Here is a 16,105-nt window from a genome sequence, read left to right as displayed (position 1 = left end):
TGGGAGTTTTCCCATTGGTGTCATGAGCTTTGGGTCAGGTCTTTAGTGATCAGAGCTACACCAAAGGACAGGAGAGAAATTCTGGAGTAAATTCCAGTGCAGGTGAGAAGGATCCTTTGAAAGCAGGTGGCAGATGATTTGGCCAGCTCTGATTTGTTGGGCAATTCTCTTGGTGGTAGGAGGATGCTAAGCCCTGACCCTTTGCTGTTTTGTCAGACAGATCTATGGCGTCTCCTCTGTATACGCTTCTCAAAAAGCTGCATAAACGCTGAGGGCAACATTGGTCTGTAAAGAACTACAATCTATTTATGGGAAACCAACCACTGCCCTCTCTGAACGGCCTGGATAAATCAAAACGCAAACAAAGCTTTATGGAAAAAGAATATTCAATTTTCCATGGGCTCCAGGAGGGACAGGCCTGGCGGCTCACGGTTATTTCCCTCCCCCTTTTACTAATACTGTAAATGACAATGTGTTTACAGAAGTTTTTATGTCATCAGAGCAATGTCACAGCTCCGCTTCCTCTGGTGTGTATTTTATGTAGATGGATGTGGCTGCGGGGAACATTCAAACTAAACAGAGTGCTGGTTTATAGGAAAAGGTATTTATCTGAAAAATCATAACTCACAATTTTGGTGAAACCAGTCTCCACAGTTATTGCCGCTAATGCGGCCTGGCTGCCGTAAATTAACTCAGAAAATTGCTGCAGCCGCGTCAACGGTGGGTCGTTGGGCTGATGGAGCAGAGCAGGTGTTCCCCAAAGAGGCGTAAGGTGGATTTCAAATTACATTGGACGCAAACAGTAGGGAAAGGGAATTTGACAGCACTCTCACTGCCCTGTATAAGAAACAATCCCAAGCCCATTTTTCTAAACTGGCTTGGGTGCTCTACATCTTATTTCAAACAGCATCGCTCATGTGGGGCTTGGTCTGATGCCCATTGAAGCCAATGGAAGGACTCACTTGCTGGTACAGAGGGAATTTGTTTTGTTTTGTTTCTATGCAAGTACCTTACCGGTCCTGGGCACGGTCTTGATGCTGACGACAAAACTCTCCTTGGCTTCAGTGAGAAACGAATAGCATCCTAGGTAATCTCAGCCTTCAAGCCACTGGGCAACATTTGGATTCTGATTACACAAGGTGTTGACTTTGTTCTCAATGTATGCAGGTGTAACGGAGACCAGCCTGGCTCTTTGTGCAGGGTTTGGATGATAATATGAAATGGATTCTGCCCCATTCCATCAAGCAGTCGGGGAAACGCTACCCTGCAGTGCATGGTGGTGACAATAATCAGTGACAATAACCAAATGTGACTCCCTCGCTTTAAGCAAATGTATAAGGGGCATAAGCCAGCTGCCAGTGGATGGGGAAGAAACTTACTACAGGAGAACGCTGTTCTCTTCCTTTTTCCTCCTTCTCTACCCCCTGCTCTCTCCCCCCCCCACCCCCCCAAGTTTGCACCCGAAAAAGGAGAGAAGTGGGGGAAAACCCAAAACTGAAATAATTCATTTTTAGTTTCAAAAATTGAAAAAAAAAAAAAAGAACCGGTATTTTCCCCCTCAAAAACTGGATGTTTTTGCAGGTGGGTTTGAGTTTGGTTTTATTTTTTGGTGGTGGGGGATAAAGAGGCCATTTTTGCATCAAAAAAAATTTCAAATAAAAAAAACGTGACCATCTTTACTCCATAGCAATACCTCTGTGTCCTCACACCTGGGTTTCTAAATCAGGCCCATATAAAACTCTGTTAAAAAGAGTAAGAAGCCAGCAGCTGGTGGAAGACTGGAGGAGCTGAGCCAGTCACTTAAAAACAATGCTCTCTGTTGCCTGTACAGAGCTATTGTTCCAAGGCCGGCAGGTCAAACATTACTCTGGAATGCGTTTTTGAAATACACAATCTGAAAAGCATTACAGACATGACAATACAGTACGAATGGACATCGCAAGAAGGTGGCTTACATGACGCTGTTATCTGTGTCACCCTTCTCTGTTTCGTTTTGTCTGTCAGCGCCAGCAGCAAAGTGCCCCAAACTTAGTTGGTTTGGTTAAAAAAAAAAAAAGTCATCTTGACTGAATCTTAAAAGCCAGAATGTCCTTTGGTTCCCTTTTAAGGAGACCTGCAAAGGAACAAAGACAAGGAAATGTGTGTCCATTCTTCCACTAGCCAGGCTACGAAGGTCGTTCATCACAGACATATTAGATTAATCTTGTAAATTAATCCCTAGAGTCCCTGCAAAGTCCACTAGTCAGTTCCAGGTTTGTTGCTGATGCTCCATAATGCATCATTGTAGAGCATCACAACTTCTGGACAACTGTCACCTGAGGGGGATAGCTCAGTGGTTTGAGCATTGGCCTGCTAAACCCAGGGTTGTGAGTTCAATCTTTGAGGGTTCCATTTAGGGAACTGGGGTAAAAATCTGTCTGGGGATTAGTCCTGCTTTGAGCAGGGGGTTGGACTAGATGAGGTCCTTTCCAACCTTGATATTCTATTCTATGAGTAACAAGCCAGCCCCTAAAGCCCCAGGTAAGTAATAGGGTTTTCTGCAGACAGCCTAGTTTCTTCAGCAATGATTGTGGTAGAGCAAATAATCCTGCTAGTCATTTGGTGAAGTCAATCATAATTCCTTTTGGGTGTGGAATTGTCACTAGGTCTTCCACAATGCTGGAAAATGAGCAAAAAGCTGCCTGGTGGAAAGGGGAAGGTTGTCAAACCTCTGTTTGCAAGGTTTCAGGAGAGGACTGAGGTTGTATGTTTCTTTCTCTATCCAGGGCTGTCACGTGGATATTTGTGGCCAAACAACCCGTCGTTTCAGGTGTGGAACAGCATGTGTGTGGAAAGCCCCCAAGTTGTGTGAGCAAACAGCCATTGTGCAGGCAGATCAGTTTGCATGTGCAAGAGCAGATTTTTTTTCCCTGCGTGAGAAACACTGGGTCCAAATTTGTGGACACAAATCCTTTACAGACCTGGCCCTTTATGTTAAACAGAGACAAGATAGTGATCACTGGCATTTGTCCTGACTGTAATTCTGTCGGGAAGCCCTTGGCTGACGTTATTTTAGTTCGCTTCATTCAATGGATTCTTTTTCAGTTTTGTTTTTCGCACAGTGAGGGTCGGGATCCTCTACAGGTATTGAGTCTGAGTCTCCCAATTCTAATCCCACCACTCCTGAGAATGCATTTCCCCACCATCTTCCTGTCCTCTGAGACCCTGGGCCAGACGTCACTTCAGAGTTGGTCATTTCCACTCTTGATTCATCAGAGCGATCAATGCTGAGCCATGAGACCCCCCCACCCCGTTTTTATGTGGACACATGATGAGGATGCTCAAAGTATGTGAGAGTAGATCCCAGTCTTCAGAGGAGAAAGACTTTACTTTTTTAGTATGTTAATTTTTGAGCTATGAGTTCATCAGAGCTCATCAAACAGTAGAATTAGTTGAACTGTTTTGTTTAAAATTAGAGCCAAATGGATAAAAGAGTTCCTGTGGAAATTTTTAATTTTTCATCATCGAGAAAGAAAGAAAGAAACCCCAAAATGTTTTGTTTTGAACTGAAAAAAAAAAATTGGTTTTTCTGAGAAAATATCAAATATTTCCACCAGCCCTACTCAAAATGCCTTTTTTTTTTTTTTGGTTGAAATTTTTTTTCATCAAAGGAGGCATTTCTGTGGGGGAATTTGACTAGAATATTTATTTGATTTAGTTGGTGTTAGTCCTGCTTTGAGCAGGGGGTTGGACTAGATGACCTCCTGAGGTCCCTTCCAACCCTGATATTCTATGATTCTATGATTTAGGTTTTTGTATTTTTTCAACAAAAACCTGAAAACTTCTGAAAAAAAAACAATTGATGAAAATTAAAACTTTTTCATTTTCATCAAACTTTTTCACAGGAACAAAATTCCTCCAAATTTCCCGGATAACAAGATTAACCAGGGTTGAAACTGGTCACTCCTTGGCAGAAGGATCTCCAAGAAAATGCTGGTTGTGAAGGGAATGGGTACTGGAGATTTTACTAGGTGATGCTTTTCCTTCTGAGTCAATATTGAGACAATGCCCCAGGAAGGTGTCAGAGGACACTCACACCACTGGAGGAGGTGCTGTCTTTTGGATGAGCCTTTAGAATGATGGTCATGATCAGTTGTGCCCCTTAATAATCCCTCTGCACTAATTTAAAAGAGTTGGAGTCTTCTGGTATCCTGGCCAAATTCCAGGTGTGGTAATTACGTTCTAATTCCCATCTGTAGTTTCGGTTTGCTACGGAGTTCTTAATTCCTGGCCTGGCCTGTTGCTGTGTGCTGTTAAAAGAGATGCCACATTTTTCTCCAGAGGCGGCTGCATTTCAGTGCTGAGTGAAAATAGCCAGATATGTATGTGCATAGAGTCTCCCATTTAACCACTGATCAGTGCATGTTCACACATGTATTGGCATCATGTCACTCATCACTGAAATGTAGCCACCTCTGGGGTGAAATATGGCATCTCTTTAACAGTAACAGCTTTGGATTCAGGAGATCTCAGTTCAGTCCCTGCCTCTGCCACAGACTTCCTGTGCAACCTTGGATGAGTCACTTAATCCATGTGGGTCTCAGATTCTCATCTGTAAAAAGAGAATAAAGATACTTCCTTCCCCCGCATCCCCCACTTTGTCTGTCTTGTGTACTTAGGCCCCGGTCCCGCAAAGACCTATGCATGTGCTTAACTTTATGCTCTGTGAGTAGCCCCAGGGAAGTCACGTTTGCAGTATCAGGGCTTTAGATTGTAAACTGTGGCGGGAGGAATTGTCTCGTACTACGTGTCTGAATGCCCAATGCCCAGATGCTTGCCAGCACCTAGCACAATGGGGCCCTGATCTTAGCTTGGGCCTCTAGGCTCTACTGAAATATGTATAAATAACAGGGGTGGACGAGTCAGTAAATTATTTTGTGAAGTGCTCTGGGATCCTTCTGGGATGGAAATGTTACTCACTAGGATTATTCTGGAGGGGAAATTGCTGAAGGAGGCTGTCTCGACTTCATCCGCTACGTGTAGGAAAGACAATCCCATTGAGAAAGGGCCGCTTTTTACCGCGGGGTTCAGTCGCTCACTGCTGGGTCTGGTCATGGTCTCCCAGGGTGTCATCTTCAGAGGGAACGGTGGAGTCCATTGTGACCCCATCACGATGGTTCTTTCGTGGGAAGGAGGGAGGTCGGTTCCTGTGGAATCTCATTTTTGGAAGGTTGTTGTTGTTTTCTTAAGCCCAAGCTGAAAGAAAAATCATTTCTAAAGATGACAGGCTTAATTTACAGTGTCATTAACCAGATCCGAAACCCTAGACAGGCCGTGTCTCCTGTGTAAAGCACATTCTCCTCACGCTTTGCAGCTGATGTTTCTCTGATTATGCCAGTTCCCTCGTTTTTCTTCATATGGATGCTATTATTGAGTGCAGGGGGGCTTGGGGAAACCAGTTCTCTCTCTCACACACACACACAGGCTCGCGACAGATTAATAATCAATCTGATATTGGCAAAGCACGCGCCCTCCAGCCCACTGGAAGTTCCATGCGGTAGTTGTAGCCAATTTAAAATATATTCAACTTTAAAAAGAGGACATTCCCAAAGGACTTGATCCAACCCCTCTTCATCTCACAGCAAAGACTCATTTTCTTCACGGGGCGTTGGCCTACACCCTGAAATCTCAACAAAAAAAAGTCCAGGAGGGTTTCTGAAACAAAGGGCAAGGAAAGGATAGACTGGGGTAACAGGGAGGTAATAAATACGACACTGGAGTTCTGCCTTTCGGCCCCATATGGTGGGGTCCTGCCCCTTGACTGAGACTTCTGTGTGCTACCACAATGCAAATAATAAATCACAGTAGTTCAGTTACAAATGCCTTTGCAAGAACAGCGGGTTTAGGATGCTACGTAAAAGTGGGGTGAGAGGCTGTGAGGGGGAGATTACACACTACCACCACAGAAGGGGTCCCATGGGCCTGGTCCAGTTCCAGCTGATGTCAATGGAAAGGCTCCTATTGACTTCAATGGCCACTGGATCATACCACCTTGAAATGATAGTGTCTGGGGGAGATGAGGCTCAAGGAGGAGACCTGGAATGCAGGGCGGTCCTGCGCAGGTAGGAGCCTTTCTTGACCCCTACCAGAAATGTTAATGGTGCCCCCCTCTGGCCTTTCTTCTAACATGTCAGTGCTCACTGCTGTGTTCCCCCCAGCAAAGTCAGGCAACGCATCCCACCCTGGTGACATTCCAGTGGGGAAATCCCCAGAGAATGCTTTAATCTTGCAAGGCTTCCATGGCTGCTGACACAGGCAACTTCCTGAGCTCTCCCAGATGGCAGGAGAAGCTTTTCGTTTCTGCTTGTTACTGTAATAAAGCAATTGACCTGGATTCTGTTTTGGAGCCTCCTTGAACTGTGGCTCTTCCATAGACAAAGGCATCTCGGTTGAGTAATGTAGTCTCTCCAAAGACAGTAAGAGAGGCTGCTCCACCCCATGGCTCACCCTACTATGTACAACCAACAGGAATGTGTTAGAACACAGGGTGTTTATTCCAGAGAAAAGCTCATGGGAAAATTAGTAGTTTGGGCCACATCAATATCAATGTGAGCGTGTGTTTGTGTCAGATACATGTTCCTAGGAGCTGTTTCTACACCTTTGTTAACCTGAAGCTCAGGGTATGGTTTGCTGCTCAGTGGTAACTCTCCCATAGTCTCGGATGACATCACCACCTGGCTTTTCCGAGAGAAGAAATGTTGTCCAGGACTTCCAGACTAGCCCGGCTCCTTTAGAGAAGTGTCATCGATGCCTTAGCTTATACCTGAATAGACGCTTCGAGAAATACAAGCGGAGAGCTTTGAATCCAGCGTTAGTGCTGCAGCTGTCTTGTACTGCATTCCAGTTATGAGCCGAAATCCTGCCGGGAAGCGTGACGTGTGATAGTTCAGTACTAAGGCATCATGTTCATGCGCTTAGAATATGCAATGTTTCTTTGCAGACTGGGGTGCATGGACCACGGAGACTGTGCCCATGAAGACAGGCCGCCCAGAGGGGGGGCAAGTGGGGCAATTTTCCCCCGGCCCTGGGCCACACAGGGGCCCCGGGAGCCCTGGTCCAGCTACGGTCCGAGTCTCGGCGGCAATTCTGCGGCGGGGGGCCCTTCAGTCACTCCGCGTCTTCAGCAGCACTGAAAGACCTGCCACCGAAATGCCACCAAAGACCCGGAGTGACTGAAGGGCCCCCCGCCGCCGAAATGCCGTCAAAGACCCGGACCGCCACCGGGCCGGGGCTCGCGGGGCCCAAGGCAAATTGCCCCACTTGCCCCCCCCCCCCCCCGGGCGGTCCTGTCTTCATGGGCACAGTCTCCGTGGTCCATGCACTCCGGTCTGCAAAGAAATATTGCGTATTCTAAACACATGAACATGATGAATCTGCATAGAGAAGAACGGGGGACGTCGTGTCAGTGAGTGGATTGTATAACTCTCTGCTATCGCACTTGCTGGAGCATGGATGGATACAGGCAGAATACTGATTGGTTATTACGTACATCTAGAGGCTCCAGGTGAGATCAGGGCCCTGTTGTGCTGGGCACTCTACGTACACCTAGCAGGACCCTGTCCCTGCCCTGAGGAGCTAACAAACTAACCAGATAAAGGGTTGGAGGGGAAGGAGAAGCACAGAGGGGTGAAGTCACGTGTCCAAGGTCACAGAGCAGGTTAGTGTGTCCTGTTTACTGGACCCTGCTGAATAACTAATGGAAGAAAATAGTCTGAAAAAAAATGACAGTAGCAAAAGAATCTCGCATTTGCCCCAAAGCACCAGATCTTCCAGTGCTGATAACTTAGGCCCTTAAATAGCTCTGCAACAACAAGACCTTCCATTTTTTGCCAATACCTTTGCTTTTCCTCCCGAATGACCCCAATCACCAGCACTGCCACAGAGTGGTTAGACTCTATGCTATTTTTCTCACGTTCTGGTAAATAGGAATTAACCCCAACCCCTCCCGCCCTCCCCCCGCACACACACCCCTACCATATTTTTGCCCCAAACTCATGTAAGTCTCCTGTAAGGATTTCCCATCCCCAGCATTCCTAATCCCTAAGGTATTTGTGGGCAGATAGGAACTGTCTCCTCCCTAATCATTCTCCTCCTCCCACCAGCTGATTGACTCAGTGATATCCCAATGCAGCATGTAAGTCATTGTAGTCAATTTCAGGATGACTCAGGGGACAGATTCAGGCTGATAACTGCTCTTTGCATATGAATGGCATGGTGTCCAGCTATGCTTGGAAATGAAAGGACGGGAAGGGGCACAGACATGGCAAAACCAGAATTTACTAATCCAAACCTTCTCAAACCTTTGGGGTTTGGCTACAATGGAGCCTGGGTCCAACACCCCTCCCGCCCCCACACACACACTCCAATTTGGAATTTAGGTTTGCAAAATAAAAACCTGACCCATTGGGGCCTTGGGATATTTAAAACCAAAATTTAGCCCAGTTTTGAAATTGCCCAACTCTGAAAGACGCAGGTTGATGAAATGGTGTGACATTGGAACATGATGTTTTTTAAAACTTGCCTGAGTATAGAAAAAACTTTTTCAAGTTAGCATGAAAACTTGCTAAAAAGCTAAAACTTGCTAAAAGGATGTGATATTTTTCTGGGGGATTTGTCTGACCATAACACAAGCTTATCTAGTCTTTGTCGAGGGGTGACCTTTAAAGCGGACTCGTTGGCTCAGCATATGAAACCTGTCACCAGAGGGTCACTCGTCTGACTTTGTCCCAGCCAGTAATGAATGCAAATGTTACTCTCTGATTGCTTTTTCAGTGTCTGCGTGCAAGGAGCTGGCTGCGTTCAGTTCCCAGTGGGAAGAGACCCACGTTGCAAAGTTACCATCACAACTGGCACCAGCTGGCATCCTTGTTCGCTGGCCCAATATCGAATGAGCCATGCAGGCTGAATGATGTTCCCAGCCCCGAAAGCAGCTGTAGATACCACTGGGTGAAAACTGTTTTCTCAGCAGCTTCCTCCCCCAGAATTCAGTGGGGTGGTTGAAGGGTTTAATGGGCCATGAATTAACTTCATAGCCTTAGAGGTGTTCAAGGCATTGGGCCCTCCAATGCTGAGAAGATCTGCAGTTTCAAGAGAGACTCAGACAAGCCTGGATGTGCCTGCAGCAGAAATGCAAGCATCAAACCATTAAATACTAGGTAAGATCTTGTTTGTTACAGATCTTGTATTTAATAATCACTACAGCTGGAAGATAAAAGCCACTTCCTTCTTGTTTTCCATCCTCTAATCAGGTAAGGATCAGGAAACACAGCCAGTGACATTTAAAAGTTCTCCATGCTAAGAAAAATGTTGCCCAGAACTTGTCATCTCAGTAAGTTAACTGCAGAGACCCAGCTCTGGGAGACAGCCTTGGACTCTGTGTTTTTTGGTAGGTGATTCAGTAACAGATCAGGGTAATGCTGGCCACTGCCTCATTCTGTAGATTACAGTCGCCCCTCAGACCTATGCTTGCAGCACCATCAGGTCAACTCAGTGAAGGTAGCAATGTAATGCAAATGGACCCTGTTTTAGATGGCAGATTCTCTTTCTCTAGGAAAGTGAGGTGCTAGTCTTTCTGGGTCCTAATGTGTCACCGTTGCTCTGTTTCCAGCCCCCTTTTTCAAACTACCTGGGTTTCTTATTTTTTTGGTAAGGCTTTTATTCAGATCTGGTGGTGCCTGAAAGCTGTTTTCCTGGGGTGCTACCCAATGACCTGCATATGGTATCGGTGGAAGAGACAGTCTGTATTGCTTTGTTTATAAGAACATATTTCCAGTGATTGATGTTTGAGCTGCGGAAGTATGTTTGCAAGTTAGACTTTAAAACATGAATCAAACCATGTTTGGAATACGTTTGCTTCTCTGTCAAACATTTCTCTTAGCCTGGAGTCTACACAAGTCTGTGTTTTTCCAGAGGTACCAACGCCTGCTTGGAAATATCAGGATGAAAAGCATTTATTCTATAGGACCATCTCCAGGGGTAATTGTCAGACTCCAGGGTGTGTGCTCACCAGTATACGGCATTCACCAAGAGCTTTCCTCAGCAGTATATCCCAGGTACCACATGCTGATGCAGGATGTGAGTGATAAGCAGCAGACAGATGTATCGCAGCATTATCCCGTACAGCACATATGACAGCTGCATTGTAACATACCCACGGGAGAAAGCCAAGCACAGGAGTAATCCGTAAACTGCCCTGCAAACTGATGGTGCCCCAAACAGCCCAGTATGGCCATTCAAATCCTCACAAGTGCCTAGCATGGCTCCCTGGATGCCTAAATGTTGCGTTCAGTGCAGAGCTGGGGCCCTAACTGGAAACTGACTCCGGGGTTGGATTTTTCTCAGTGCTATAAGATTGATGCAAAGAGAGATGATTCCTGGCAGGGGGACAAATCCTGGTATCTTACTCATCTGAGCAGTCCCGCTGACCTCACTATACGTCTTCAGTCTGAGGGAGACGCATGAGGGGATCGTTTGCCTGTACGTTACTGCCCTGAAAATAGACAGATGTCCATTGTAAGTGCCTGGAGAGAGACCGTTCCGATGTTATCTGAGCTGGCTGTTCATATGATTGTCAGGGGGGCTTTTTCTAGATATTGCTCCGGCAGGTGGCAAATCTGGCCCTTCTGAGCTGGTGGAGCCAGAGTCTCCTGGGTTTGCCGCAGTTTAAAACAAACGAAGAATCAGAACACTCACTGTTGCCTAGGATGAGATTTATAAAGACTGTAACTCTCCCAGCTTCAGGGAGGCTTCAAGCAAGCACTAGCTCCCTAGGGTTAGAAAGAAACACCTGAACAGGCCACTGACAGAGGCAAGCTACTGAACTAGATGGACCAGAGGAATGAGCCAGACCAGCAGTCCCTATGTTGTCTGTATAGTGTCCAGAGGACAGGTGAGCACATCACAAAAGCCACCCCCTCCACCATATGCAGTAGTTGCCAACTTGTGCCCCTTGTGAACACTGTGATCGGCTAGCAGAGGAACTAAGGGAGAGATTTATAAAGGTACGCATGCACCTAACTCCCCGTGATTTCAATGGGAATTGGGCACCTAAATACCTATAAAAATCTGCCTCTAAGGGCCCGATCCAAAGCCCATTGACGCCAGCGGACGCTGGGTCAGACCTTTTGAAGTTATTGCAGTTTTCTAGCTGGAAAAAGAAAGCAGAGGGACAACTGCTCCGCACCAACCTCTGTGTCTTAACACAGTCCCCTGCAGAGAGACACACAGCTTTTCTCACTGTTCCTCTTCCAGTTATTTCCCTCTTTGTTTCTTTCTCTCTCCAGGGGGCTTGCTTTATGCTGTGCCACCTTAGGTGACTGGCTGGCTGTGTATGGTCTGGCCATCAGACTGTACCTTTTCCTGGAAGTCGAGCTATTTACGCTTTCCAGCAGGGTGAATGTTAAACGCAAATATTTAAAACAGTCTCTTGGACGCATAGGGAACAATTTGATGATTGGGCTGATACTGCTGAAGACAGGGAGAGCTGCTGACTCACAGGTGAGCTGAGTATTTTAATCTCTTACCTGAAACAAGGCGCTGGAAGCTGACTCGTGAGTTTGCTGTTCTTTGGGCAGTGGGATATTTCAGAATGACCCTGACCCCCCAGGAAGCTGCTTGGCTTTGACTCCGGCTCCCAGAGCAGAGCTGTTGCATTCAGAGGTGTCTCATCAAGCCATGTCCATCACTGGACATTCTTTTATACCACACCACGTAGCCTCAAACTGTCCCATGGGAAGTCTGAAGAATGAGGGTTTATTGAAGCTGCACTTTAGGACCAACTCAGCTGTAGGTTTCCTTCCCCTTTAGATAACCCAATTGCCTGTGGAAGGAACGAAGGAATGAGTTGGATGGTCAGTGTCCAGATGTTCAGGGGGATTGAAAAAGCTTTAAGGCCTTGATCCACCAAAGCACTTAAGCACATGCGTAATCCCATTGGTATTGGCTTCAGTGAGATGACTCCCCTGCTTAAAGTGAAGTATGTGCTTTCCTGGATCAGGGCCAGAGTGATTTATACTTCCTGATGAATTCTTTTGTCATTTCACTCCTCTTGCCTCTCTGGCAATGCTTGTATCTCTGCGTCTGTTGTCTACTTCCCTCGCAGGCTGTCTTCTGCAATCCACAGGCTAGCGTGGGCAGCCTCCCAGCAGCTCACACATGGTCGCACTGCCGTTTGATGCGCCGAGCTGTTCCCAAGCTCAGGGGCTGGGGAAGAATCCAATTCAAACTGCTTTAAAGCGAGGCAGCCTGCCGGGCCAGTGGGCGTCATGGCCATGAAAAGAACCTGGGTTTGAATTTCATTCCCAGTCTCAGGCTGGCGGGGGTTGCGATAGAGCTGCAGAGGCCATGCACTCAGCTCATGAATGAGAAGGGCTCCCTCAATTTGCTCAGTAATAAGACTGCTTAGAAAAATATAGCCCTTCCCACACTCAAAGCACAGCATAATTAATCCTTGTAAAGCCCCTGCGGGCAGGGAAGTAAATATCATTGTCTCCATTGTACAGATGGGGAAAGTGAAGCAGAGAAGGAGAGAGACGTGAAGGGATTTGCTCAAGGTCATATAGTGAGTCAGTAGCAGAGGTGTGATTAGAACTCAGGATTTCCAGAGCTCAAACCCCACACTAGCAGAAAACCCTGCTCCAGCCAATTGGGAGCAGATAGATAGACTTTGACATGGGAGAGCAAGCTCTGAAGGGATTTATCTACAGTGCGCACGTGAGGGGGATATAGAGATATGTCTGTGCGCAGCTAAGCACATTGGTCCACAGAGACTAAATTATTTGAGGCTGCATTTTAAAATGCAGTGTCTCTGTTCTGCTGGGTGCAGGGATCATGGACGCGCCTTCTCTGCAGAAGCTTAGCTCCCCTTGATAATTAAAAGAAGCAATCCAACCAATAAGTCTTTAACCAATGACGAGTGACCCGCGGTTATTTGAAGAAAGGCTTGATTCTGTAAATGGTGTGTTTTTAATTGAAAGGACATCAGAGCTCTCGTTTGCATGTGCAGTTATCACAGGATGGGTGATTGCTCATGCAAATGGCAGGTTCTGAGTCTATCGAACCTACTGTTTGCATGAGGGATTACCCAGGCTTTCCTTTTGGCCACACAATCAAGAAAATGTTGGGTGCATTTGTGCATACAGTGGTTGGAAAATTAGGCAGCAACAGTCCATGAAAAGAAGGATGGTCTCATGATTGAGACACTGGGCTGGGACTCAGGAGAGATCTGGATTGCATCCCTGGCTTTGACACGGACTCCTTGTGTGACCTTAGACATGTCACTTAGCACCTGATCCAAATCCTATTGAAGTCTATGCAAAGACTTCCACTGACGTTAATGGGTTTTGGATCAGGCCCTGTGCATCTCAGTTTCCTCGTCTCTACAATGGGAATATTAATCCTTCCCAACCTCACAGGAGCGTTGTGAGGATCGACTCATTAATGTTTTCTTGGTATTCAGATACTACATGCCTCTGCATAAATAAATGTGCTTTCAAACCCAGAATTCAGGAGGGTGAGAGTCCTGACATTGAGAAGCCACCTGAGGCTGTAGAAAGGCTAGAGATACCCTGCTGAAGGCTGTGATTTGACCTGTTCCAATCTCTCTTGTCACAGCAGGTCTGCCTGAGTCATTCTCCCAGAAATCCCGAGAATGCTGTTAGAAACATGAAGGGGGAAAACCCAAACCTCTGTTCCTTTAACCACTTCATCTAAGAGAATGCTGCTCTTCTGTGAAATCTGGGTCACTGTGGCACATGGAAAATGCATCCATTTAGCAGTTCTATTGCTTTAACAGAACTGCTTTCATTACCTTTTAGTGCGACCAAGATTTATTCACTTCCCCGGGATTTTTAAAAGTTTTTTCCCTTATAACAGGGCTGCTCCTGCTTAGGCGAGATTAGGAGATCCTATTTTGTGGCTTCTCTTGGATTCCCTTTCTAAGGCTCTAATGAACTATGGATGAGTGGGCGCAGTAATCCACTTGGTGCAGGAGCTCGTTAAAGTCACTGATTCCATTGTCGTAACGAGCTACATATGGTCAGATTGCTTCTTTAAATCACTGATTACTGTAACATAGAAGGGCTTGATCGGGCACCCAGAGAGGTCAATGGGAGATTTGCTATTGACCTCAATGGGAGCCAGGCAGTGTTCTGCTTTCTCAAAATGGGTTGCTGATAAGGAGCAATTTGAGCATCTCAGGCCAAAAAGTAACACAATTTCCTCTCGTTTGCTTGTCTCGGCAATTGCTGCCCAGTCCGTGAGGCACGCTGTCTGGTTCAGCACTGGATGCTAAGAAATCATCCAATGAATTTAGCCCTTTAAAATACATATATATATAAAAGTAGGTGAATCGCTCACAAACTGATCCTGATTCCTGCGAACGTTTCTGTTGTTCACAGACATTTGCCAAGAAGCTCGTGCAAACCCATTTCAGCCTGTGGCACGTCTCCAAGCTGGTCGTGTCAACAGTCCGCTCTTCAGATCAGTCGCACTGGCGGGAGGGCGGGTGCACAAGACGGTGCCGGTTGCTGCCTGCATTTTAAGCTCCAGGTCACGCGGACCTGCTGTGAGCAGGGTCGGACGCCGTCGTGCTTCAAACCTTAGCCTCTGCTTGGAGCCCAGCTTGTGCTATTCTTTATTAATTGGGTAACACATGGCACCCAGAGGCCCCAGCCAAGACTGTGACCCTATTGTGCAGGGTACTGTGTGTGCAGAGAATGAGAGTTAGTCCCTGCTCCGCAGAGCTTACGGGCTACACAGACAAAGTCTGGGAAGGGAAACTGAGGCACGGAGAATTACAGTGATGGGCCCGTGGTCATACCGTCGTGAGCGACAGAGCCAGAAATAGAAACCCCAGTCTCCTGAGTCTCGTGCCATCTGTGCTAGGTCATACCACCGCTGCGAGACCGTCATACCTCTCCTGGACTAGCATTCCCACTGGTGGAGCTGACCCAGGGAGAGCAACAATGGGAAATTTGGGATCTTGTGCAAAGCCCTGATCCGGCACTGGAGTCAACAGGTCTCTTCATGAGCTCCAAGAGCAGGGGGCAGGATCAGGCCCAAGACACTTAATCTCTCTGCACCTGGGTGTGCCCGAGGGCGTCGATTCTTGCAAGGAGAAGTGCTCTAGAAGTGCAAAAATATTGTTCGTGTGTTTCCTACTTTACAAGTCAGTTGCCAGCACTTATGAAACAGGCCCTGACCCCCACCAAATCATCAGCCCATATCGAAAATAGCTTAGCTTCTCCCACCCTGCTCCCACACAGCCACGAGCGGACTCATTTCTAGCCACAATTCATTCATTATCGAAAGGCAGCAGCAGCAGCAAGCCAGTCCGTTAATTCCAGAGGTAAGAAAGGCCCTTTCTGCAGCCAGCTCCAGCCACAAACCCAAACAGAGAAATGTGTCTTTGTCTAGGGAAGCTGCAGAGAATGAAATTCCCTTTGAGGATAGACTTGTGTTTGTAAGATTTCAACCTCCCTCCCCCCCAAATCTGGACAATAACAGCTTCTGTCTAAGGGAATCATTCCCCTAAGGTACCAGCTGAGTCTGGAGTATTATACTTTAGTACAGTAATTAGGGTTCTGCTGCTGATAAGGGTGCTGACCTAAGCCACTCTCTGCTATGGACAGGCCAGTGAACTGAGTGTGCTTTACCTTCTGCTTCTAGCAGGACTCCCAGCTGCGTAGTAATAGAGAGAAATGTAAACAACTGCAGATCTGTTGCTGCGGGAGCAGGAGGCTGGGCCAGGGACGGTAGGTGGCACAATAACATACAGTTGGTGGTAGGCCTGCTTTTGCCATTGGAGTAAATGGGAGCTTTGCCATTGACTTAAATGGGTACAGATCAGCCTGTAAATTAAGAACATAGGAACGGCCATACTGGGTCAGACCAATGGTCCATCTAGCCCAGTATCCGGTCTTCCGACAGTGGACAATGGTAGGTGCCTCAGAAGGAATGAACAGAACAGGGAATCATCAAGTGATCCATCCCCTGTCGCCCATTCCCAGCTTCTGGAAAACAGAGGCTAGGGACACCATACTTGCCCATCCTGGCTAACAGCCATTGA

The 16,105-nt window shown here is 46.9% G+C and overlaps 2 long non-coding RNA genes across 4 annotated transcripts in view; both read left to right on the top strand.

Annotated features, from left to right (window-relative positions):
• The window catches only part of LOC128841431 (uncharacterized), a 38,718-nt gene that overhangs the window by 8,912 nt on the left and 13,701 nt on the right, over nt 1–16,105 (top strand). The gene's annotated exons all lie outside the window — the stretch shown is intronic.
• LOC128841432 (uncharacterized) lies at nt 8,812–15,016 on the top strand. Its single transcript, XR_008445837.1, has 3 exons — nt 8,812–9,194; nt 11,322–11,535; nt 14,436–15,016. It is a non-coding gene; the product is annotated as an uncharacterized LOC128841432 (long non-coding RNA).

Source organism: Malaclemys terrapin, chromosome 8 (genome assembly GCF_027887155.1).
Source record: "Malaclemys terrapin pileata isolate rMalTer1 chromosome 8, rMalTer1.hap1, whole genome shotgun sequence".
Taxonomy (NCBI): domain Eukaryota; kingdom Metazoa; phylum Chordata; order Testudines; family Emydidae; genus Malaclemys; species Malaclemys terrapin.
This window is presented reverse-complemented; position numbering and strand designations above follow the sequence as displayed.